Below are 8,069 nucleotides of genomic sequence, written 5' to 3' on the forward strand. Positions count from 1 at the left end.
CACAACCAGGGAGCACAAAAATATATTAAACAGCTACAAACAGAACTAAAGGGAGAAACAGATCAAAACACAATTAGTTGGAGGCCTTAATATCTATTGACAGCTCTAGACAGGTCAACCAAACAAAAAATCAATAAAGAAATATCGGCCTTAAATTAAATACTAGACCAAATGGATATAACTGGCATTTACAGAACATTTCATCCCAGAACATCAGATTATATATTCTTCTCCAGGGCACATGGAACATTCTCAAAGATAGACCATATGTTGGGTCACAGAACAAGCATCAACAAATTAAAAAAGATTGAAATTATTCCAAGCGTATTTTCTGACCATGATGCATTGAAATTAGAAATCAATTGCAAAAAAAGGAGGAAAACAAACAAAAAAAACTTACAAATATGTGAAGATTAAACAACATACTACTAAAAAATGACTGGGTCAAAGAAGAAATAAAAAATGAGATCAAAAGATATATATAGAGAAACAAGTATGGTAACAACATCAAAACTTCCGGGATGCAGCGAAAGCTGTAATAACAGGGAAGTTTATATCATTACAGGCCTATCTCAAGAAACAAGAGAAATTCCAAGTAAACAAGTTAACATCACACCTTAAAAGACTAGAGAAAGAAAAACAAAAGCAACCCAAAGTTAGCAGATGAAAGGAAATAATAAAAATTAGAGCAGAATTAAATGAAATAGAGAACAAAAAGACTATACAAAAAATCAATAAAACAAAGAGCTGGTTCTTTGAAAAGATTAATAAAATTGACAAACCCCTGGCTAACCTCACTAAGGAAAAAAGGGAGAAGACCAATAAAACAAAATCAGAAATGAGAGAGGAGAAATCACCACAGTCATCACAGATATACAAAGAATCATACTAGAATTAATATGATCCTTTATGCCACCAAATTCAATAACCTAGAAGAAATGGATAATCAGTGAGGAAATTGAAACAGCCATCAAAAACCTCCCAAAAAATAAAAAGTCCAGGACCAGATGGCTTTACCAGTGAATTCTACCAAACATAAAAAATAAAAATAAAAAAATGAAGAAAGGGCAATACTTCCTAACACATTTTACGAAGCCAATATAACCCTGATACCAAAACCTGGCAAAGATAACATAAAAAAGAAAACTACAGCCCAATATGCCTGATAAATACAGATGCAAAAATCCTAAACAAAATGCTAGCTAATCAAATATAATAGTACATCCAAAAAATAATACATCATGATCAAGTGAGATTCATTCCAGGGGCACAAGGATGGTTCAACATTCACAAATCAATCAACATAATACTCCACATTAACAAAAGAAAGGATAAAAATCATATGATCTTGTCAATAGATGCAGCAAAAGCATTTGATAAGATACAACATCCATTTATGATTAAAATGCTCAATAAAAGGAATAGAAGGAAAATACCTCAACATAATAAAGGCTATATGTGATAAACCCTCACCAATATCATACTTAATGGTGAAAAACTGAAAGCTTTCCCCCTAAGATTAGGAACAAGAGAAGGATGGATGTCCACTCTCACCACTCTTATTCAACATAGTACTGGAAGTACTTGCCAGAACAATAATGCAAAAAAAGAAATAAAAGGCATCCAAAAACGGAAGGAAGAATTCAAACTGTCACTTTTTGTGGATGACATGATGCTGTTTTTAAGACTCTTAAAAACACACACACACACACACAAAAAAAAAACTACTGGAAACAAACAGATACAGTCAAGTTGCAGGATACAAAATCAATGTGCAAAAATCCATTGCCTTCCTGTATACCAACAACAAAACTTCAGAAAAATAAATGGAGAAAACAATTCCTTTTGCAATTGCAACCAGAATAATAAAATACTTAGGAATAAACTTAGCAAAAAATGTGAAAGACCTATATACTGAAAATTACAAAGCAGTATTAAAAGAGATTGAAAAAGACACAGCAAAATGGAAAAATATCTCGTGTTCATGGATTGAAAGAATCAACATAGTTAAAATGGCCATTTTACCCAAAGCAATATACAGATTTAATGCAATCCCCAACAAAATCCCAATGTCATTTTTTAAAGAAATAGAACAAGAAATTATCAGATTTGCATGGAACCACAAAAGACCCAGAATAGCCAAAGCAATTGTGAAAAAAAAAAAAAAAAAAGAACAAGACTGGAGGTATCACGCTACCTGACTTCAAAATATACTATAAACATGAGACCCAAAACTATAAGTCACATAGAAAAATTATAGGTACCAAACTTATGGACCTGGGTGGTAGAGAACTTTTTATGGACTTGACCCCAAAGGCAAGGGAGGTAAATGCCGGAGACCAGTTCCAGCATGACAGCAGGGCTGCATCTGGGAATGGCTAAAGGCATTTCCCCAAAAACCTGAATAGGATACATTAAGTTTCTTGGCTGCCAGACAGCTAAAAGGCATCTTAATCTACATGTTATTGCCTCCTACTGGCCAAACACCTGAACAGCCATAGGCTAATTCCCTCATTCTGACAATGTTTCTGTATACCCTTTGAAGTGTATATCTCTGCCTCGCCTCAGGACAAGATGTGTTAATAAAAAGCATGGGGTCCTGGGGATGAGGAGAACCTAAGACCTTAGACTTAAGATCTTAGAACTTAGCTCCTTTAGTTAAGCTCCTCTGACCCCCCATATGCCTTTCAAAATTATATCTCGTCTCTGGACTCTTATTTAAAATCTACGCACAGCCTTCTCCAGATTTCCTGAACCCTTCTTGATGCTGGAACAAAAACCCCATCAGGTAAAGGCAAAAATAAATGAATGGGATTATATCAAACTGAAGAGTTTCTGCATAGCAAAAGAAATGGCCAATAAAACAAACAGGCAGCCAACCAGATGGGAGATGATATTTGCAAACAGTAGCTCCAACAAAGATTTAATTTCCAAAAAATATAAAGAACTCAAAACTCAACAGCAAACAAATAAACAATCCAATCAAAAAGTGGGCAGAGGACCTAAAAATACACCTCTCCCAAGAAGACATACAAACAGCCAATTATATATGAAAAGATGTTCAACCTCATTGGCAATTAGGGAAATGCAAATTAAACCTTCAATGAGATACCACCTTACACATGTTAGAGTGGCCATTATCAATAAGACAAGCAACAATAAGTGTTGGAGAGGTTACGGAAAAAAGGGAACCCTCATTCACTGCTGGTGGGAATGTAGACTGGTACAACCACTATGGAAAGCAGTCTGGTGATTCCTCAAAAGATTAAAAATAGAGCTACCATACAACCCAACAATCCTACTCCTGGGTATATACCCGAAAAACTTGAAATCATTTATACACAATGATATATGCACCCCTATGTTCATTGCAGCATTATTCACGGTTGTCAAGACTTGGAAACAAACAGCCAAAGTGCCCTGAGATAAAGGACTGGATAAAAAAGATGTATATATATACACAATGGAGTACTACATGGCTATAAGAGATGATGAAATAGCGTCATTTACAACAACATGGATGGACCTTGAGAACACTATGTGAAGTGTATTCAGACAAAAAAGCTAAGGACTATATAATTTCACTCATATGTGGAATATAAAACTGAAACTTATGAACACCAACAGCAGTTTGGTGGTTGCCAGAGGGAGGAGTGTGAGGGGAAAAAAGGGTTCTAATATGAGGGGACAGGAGAAGATTTCATTTTGGTTGGTGGGCACATGGTTCTACATACAGATTTTGTAACTTAGTAATCCACACATGAAATCTATATGTTCATGTTGACTAATGTCACCCCAATAAAATTTAATAAAAAATAAATAAATTAGTTTAAAGATAAATAAATAAAGCACTTAAAAATTAAAGTCTATTCATGTTGATAATGGACAAAAAAAAACCAAATGAAGACCAAAACATTTAATGTTCTGGAAGACTAATTTATTTACTTGTAGTGAACAACATTCATTACTTGTATTTGATAAAGCTAGAAAAGAAATAGGAGTGAAGATTATAATGCTCAGAGATAGAAATAAGAAAAACATATAGTACAATGAGGTAAGTAAAGCAAAGAGTAAGAAATATTTCAGAGACTATTCCAGCACTGGCTGGAAAGTCATAGTCAATTATCACTAAGATCCCTCCTACCAATGAGGTTCTGTGATTTAAAAAAAAAATGGTAAACAATTGCAAAATTATGTTACAGTAAATATATAAATAAATTTAAGTAACATAAGTTATCTAAGTTTTGTAAAATAGGGAAAGTACAAAAATATGGTAAACACTCATTTGAATTTTGAAGGAGGGAGGGCCTTGAGTTGTTAGATAAATTATTTTTCTTCCATATTATTTTGTATTTAATTATCTTATTTCATGGACTGATATACTTTTAATTAGAGCATATAACATGACAAATATTCTTGTTAAATAGTTATCATAGCCGAAACTGGTTTGGCTCAGTGGATAGAGCGTCAGCCTGCGGACTGAAGGGTCCCGGGTTCGATTCCGGTCAGGGGCATGTACCTGGGTTGCGAGCACATCCCCAGTGGGAGATGTGCTGGAGGCAGCTGATCAATGTTTCTCTCTCATCGATGTTTCTAACTCTCTATCTCTCTTCCTTCCTCTCTGTAAAAAATCAATAAAATATATATAAAAAATAGTTATCATAAATTGGTGATCCTGACCTTCAGTCTGTCGACCTACGTGCCATGGTATCCTCCAGGAAGTTTTTCGTGAGGGGAAACTGGAAGATGAATGGGCAGAAGACGACTCTGGGGGAACTCATCACCACTCTGAAGGCAGCCAGGTGCCAGCCGACACAGAGGTGGTTTGTGCACCCACCACTGCCTACATTGACTTTGTCAGGCAAACGCTAGATAGATCCCAAGATTGTTGTGGCTGCCCAGAACTGCTACAAAGTGACTAATGGGGCCTTCACTGGAGAGATCAGCCCTGGCATGATCAAAGAGCCACATGGGTAGCCCTGGGGCACTAGGAGAAAAAGCACGTCTTTGGTGAGTCAGATGAGCTGATTGGGCAGAAAGTGACCCATGTCCTGGCTGAGGGACTTGGAGTGATCACCTGCATTGGGGAGAAGCTAGATGAGAGGTAAGCTGGCATCACTGAGAAGGTCGATTTTGAACAAACCAAGGTCATCACAGATAAAGTGAAGGACTTGGAACAAGGTTTTTCTGGCCTATGATCCTGTGTGGGCCATTGGTACAGGCAATACTGCAACACCCCAATAGGCCCAGGAAGTACAAAAGCTCCGAGAATGTCTTAAGTCCAATGTCTCTGATGCAGTGGCTCAGAGCACCCACATCATTTATGGAGGTTCTGTGATTGGGGCAATTTGCAAGGAGGTGGCAAGCCAGATTGACATGATGGCTTCCTCGTGGGTGGTGCATCCCTCAAGCCTGAATTCTTGGACATCATCAATGCCAAACAATAAGCCCCAAATCCATCACCCTACCCTTCCTGCTATGCCAAGGACTAAGAAGCTCAGAAGACCAATAACTGCTCATCCCTCTCCCCACCCCGACACATGCTTCCGATAGTATCACCTGCCCCTTCTGGTGGCCTAATCCAAACTGTACTTCCCCTTTACCATTTACACCTGTAATGGTTGGAACAATCCCTTTTCCACTTACTATAATAATTGGAACAAAACATCTCACCAAGGTGGCTTCTCCTTGGCTGAGAGGTGGAAGGGGTGGGGTTTGCTTGTGGGTCCCCTCAGTACCCACTGAAAGCAAAAAAGAGAAGCCATCCTCCTCTCCCATCTAGTATATGGGGCCAAGGGCTGGGAAAGAGCCCTATCCTTCCCCTGAGGCCAGGGGTGCTGTTCTCCTCCCTGGTGCCAACACCTGTGTGTTGTGTATGTGAGCAGTCACACTTGGGGGTGGGAATAAACATCTGACATTAAAAAGAAAAAGTTATCACATACTTTAAAACTTTCTAGAATATTGCTATTTTAATTTGGCTTGTAGGAAAGACTATAGAGCTACAAAATATAGACAACATGATACAATGGATGAAGAGATATAAGTAGAGGTGAAAATTGGAGAGAAAAGTAACAGCAATATTCACATCAGTCTTTCTTCCTTCCTTCCCTCCTTCCTTCCTTCCTTCCTTCCTTCCTTCCTTCCTTCCTTCCTTCCTTCCTTCCTTCCTTCCTTCCTTCCTTCCTTCCTTCCTTCCTTCCTTCCTTCCTTCCTTCCTTCCTTCCTTCCTTCCTTCCTTCCTTCCTTCCTTCCTTCCTTCCTTCCTTCCTTCCTTCCTTCCTTCCTTCCTTCCTTCCTTCCTTCCTTCCTTCCTTCCTTCCTTCCTTCCTTCCTTCCTTCCTTCCTTCCTTCCTTCCTTCCTTCCTTCCTTCCTTTCTTTTTTTAAATCCTCACTGAGAATATGCCTTTATTGATTTTAGAGAGAGAGGAAGGGAGAGAGAGAGATAAACATCAATGTGAGAGAGAAACATTGATTGGTTGCCTCCTGTATGTGCCCTAACCGAGGGATGGAACCCTCAACCTGGGTATGTGCCCATCAAACTTATAACTTTTTGGTGTAGGGTATGACACTCCAAACAATTGAGCAACCTGGCCAGGGTGAGGCATTTTTATGTAAAGACTCCCAGGTGATTCTGATGAATAGCATTAAGGTTGTTTGAGAATAACTGAGCCATGGGTAATTCAACAACTTAACTTGGGTTAACTTTCATATTCAGCAATACTACTAGATGTATATGCATAATACCCTAAAGTACACTTTGTGGTTCTGCAAAAATGTGTCCCATGATCATATGCATGTCAGCACAGTAAAACTATCAAACAAAAGAAGGTTTTTAACAGTTTAATGCTGTGTTTTTAAAACTTGATTATGAAACCTTTTAGTAATGTTATACCAATTTTCTTCCTATTAAATTAGTTTCCACAGAAACAATGTGAATAGAAAATCAATTTATAGGCTCTCAAATAGAACTGTGTTGACCTGAAAAATAAAGTATTTTTCACTTAGCCACTTTTAACCCAGCAACTCAATCATTAACTACAGAGTCAAGATAGTCTGAAAGATGTTTATTCTTGAACCTGTTTCTCTTCCACTAGAACATAATCTTCAGTGTCAAAATAACCACAAAGTCATTCAAAAAAGCAAAATTAACAGTTGCCTCTTTCAACTTTTAGCTAAGAAGTACCTTCAAAGCACTGTTTCCAGAATAATCCAGGGTATTAAAAACAACATCTACCCCATAGAACCCACAAGTAGAACACAAAGTGTTTAAGAACTTAATGAGAAAGTAAAGGGTTTTGTTTTTTGTTTGTTTTTTAAATCTCACCGAGGATATTTTTTCCATTGATTTTTAGAGAGTGGAAGGGAGAGGGAGAGATAGAGAGAAACACTGATGTGAAAGAAACACACCAACTGGTTGCCTTCCATATGCCCCCGACCAGAGCCAGGAGCCTGCAATCGAGATGCTTGCCTTTGAATGGCATCGAACTCAGGACCCTTCAGTCTACAGGCCAATGCTCTATCCACTGAGCCAAACCAGCTAGGGCAAGGGTTTTGTTATTGTTGTTCATAAATTTTATTTAAAAATATCAATTTTGTTGCTCCACAGCTTATGGTTTACTAGATTAGAAATATATGATTTTTAAGTTACATGTATTGCAAAAATCAAAAATAATAGACAAGAAGCAGAATATTTCTGAAATATGTATTGATCCACATTCCCCAGAGAGCAAAGATTTTACTACTTTCCACTGGCAACACTTCTTCGCTCTTATCTTGGATACCACATTATGTAGTGTTTCAAAGCAACAGCTTTTTACGTTTCTGCCACGGTCAGCAGATTTTATGTAGCTTGTTTTATATACACACTAGAGGCCCAGTGCACAAAAATTTGTGCACTAGGGGTGGGGGGGAGAGGGGGGTCCCTCAGCCCATCCTGTGCCTTCTCGCAGTCTGGGACCCCTCAGGAGATAATGAGAACCGCCCCCACACTCAAGGCAGGGTCAATAGGGAAGTTGCAGCACCACCCCCTGTCATGCACAGAGCAGGGCCGATCAGGGGGTTGGGGGGG

General features: G+C 38.2%; 1 pseudogene; it reads left to right on the top strand.

The window, feature by feature from the left end:
* Nucleotides 1–4,704: 4,704 nt before the first annotated feature.
* Nucleotides 4,705–5,554, top strand: LOC102248677 (annotated as a pseudogene).
* Nucleotides 5,555–8,069: the final 2,515 nt, after the last annotated feature.

Source organism: Myotis brandtii, unplaced genomic scaffold (assembly GCF_000412655.1).
Source record: "Myotis brandtii unplaced genomic scaffold, ASM41265v1 scaffold514, whole genome shotgun sequence".
NCBI lineage: Eukaryota > Metazoa > Chordata > Mammalia > Chiroptera > Vespertilionidae > Myotis > Myotis brandtii.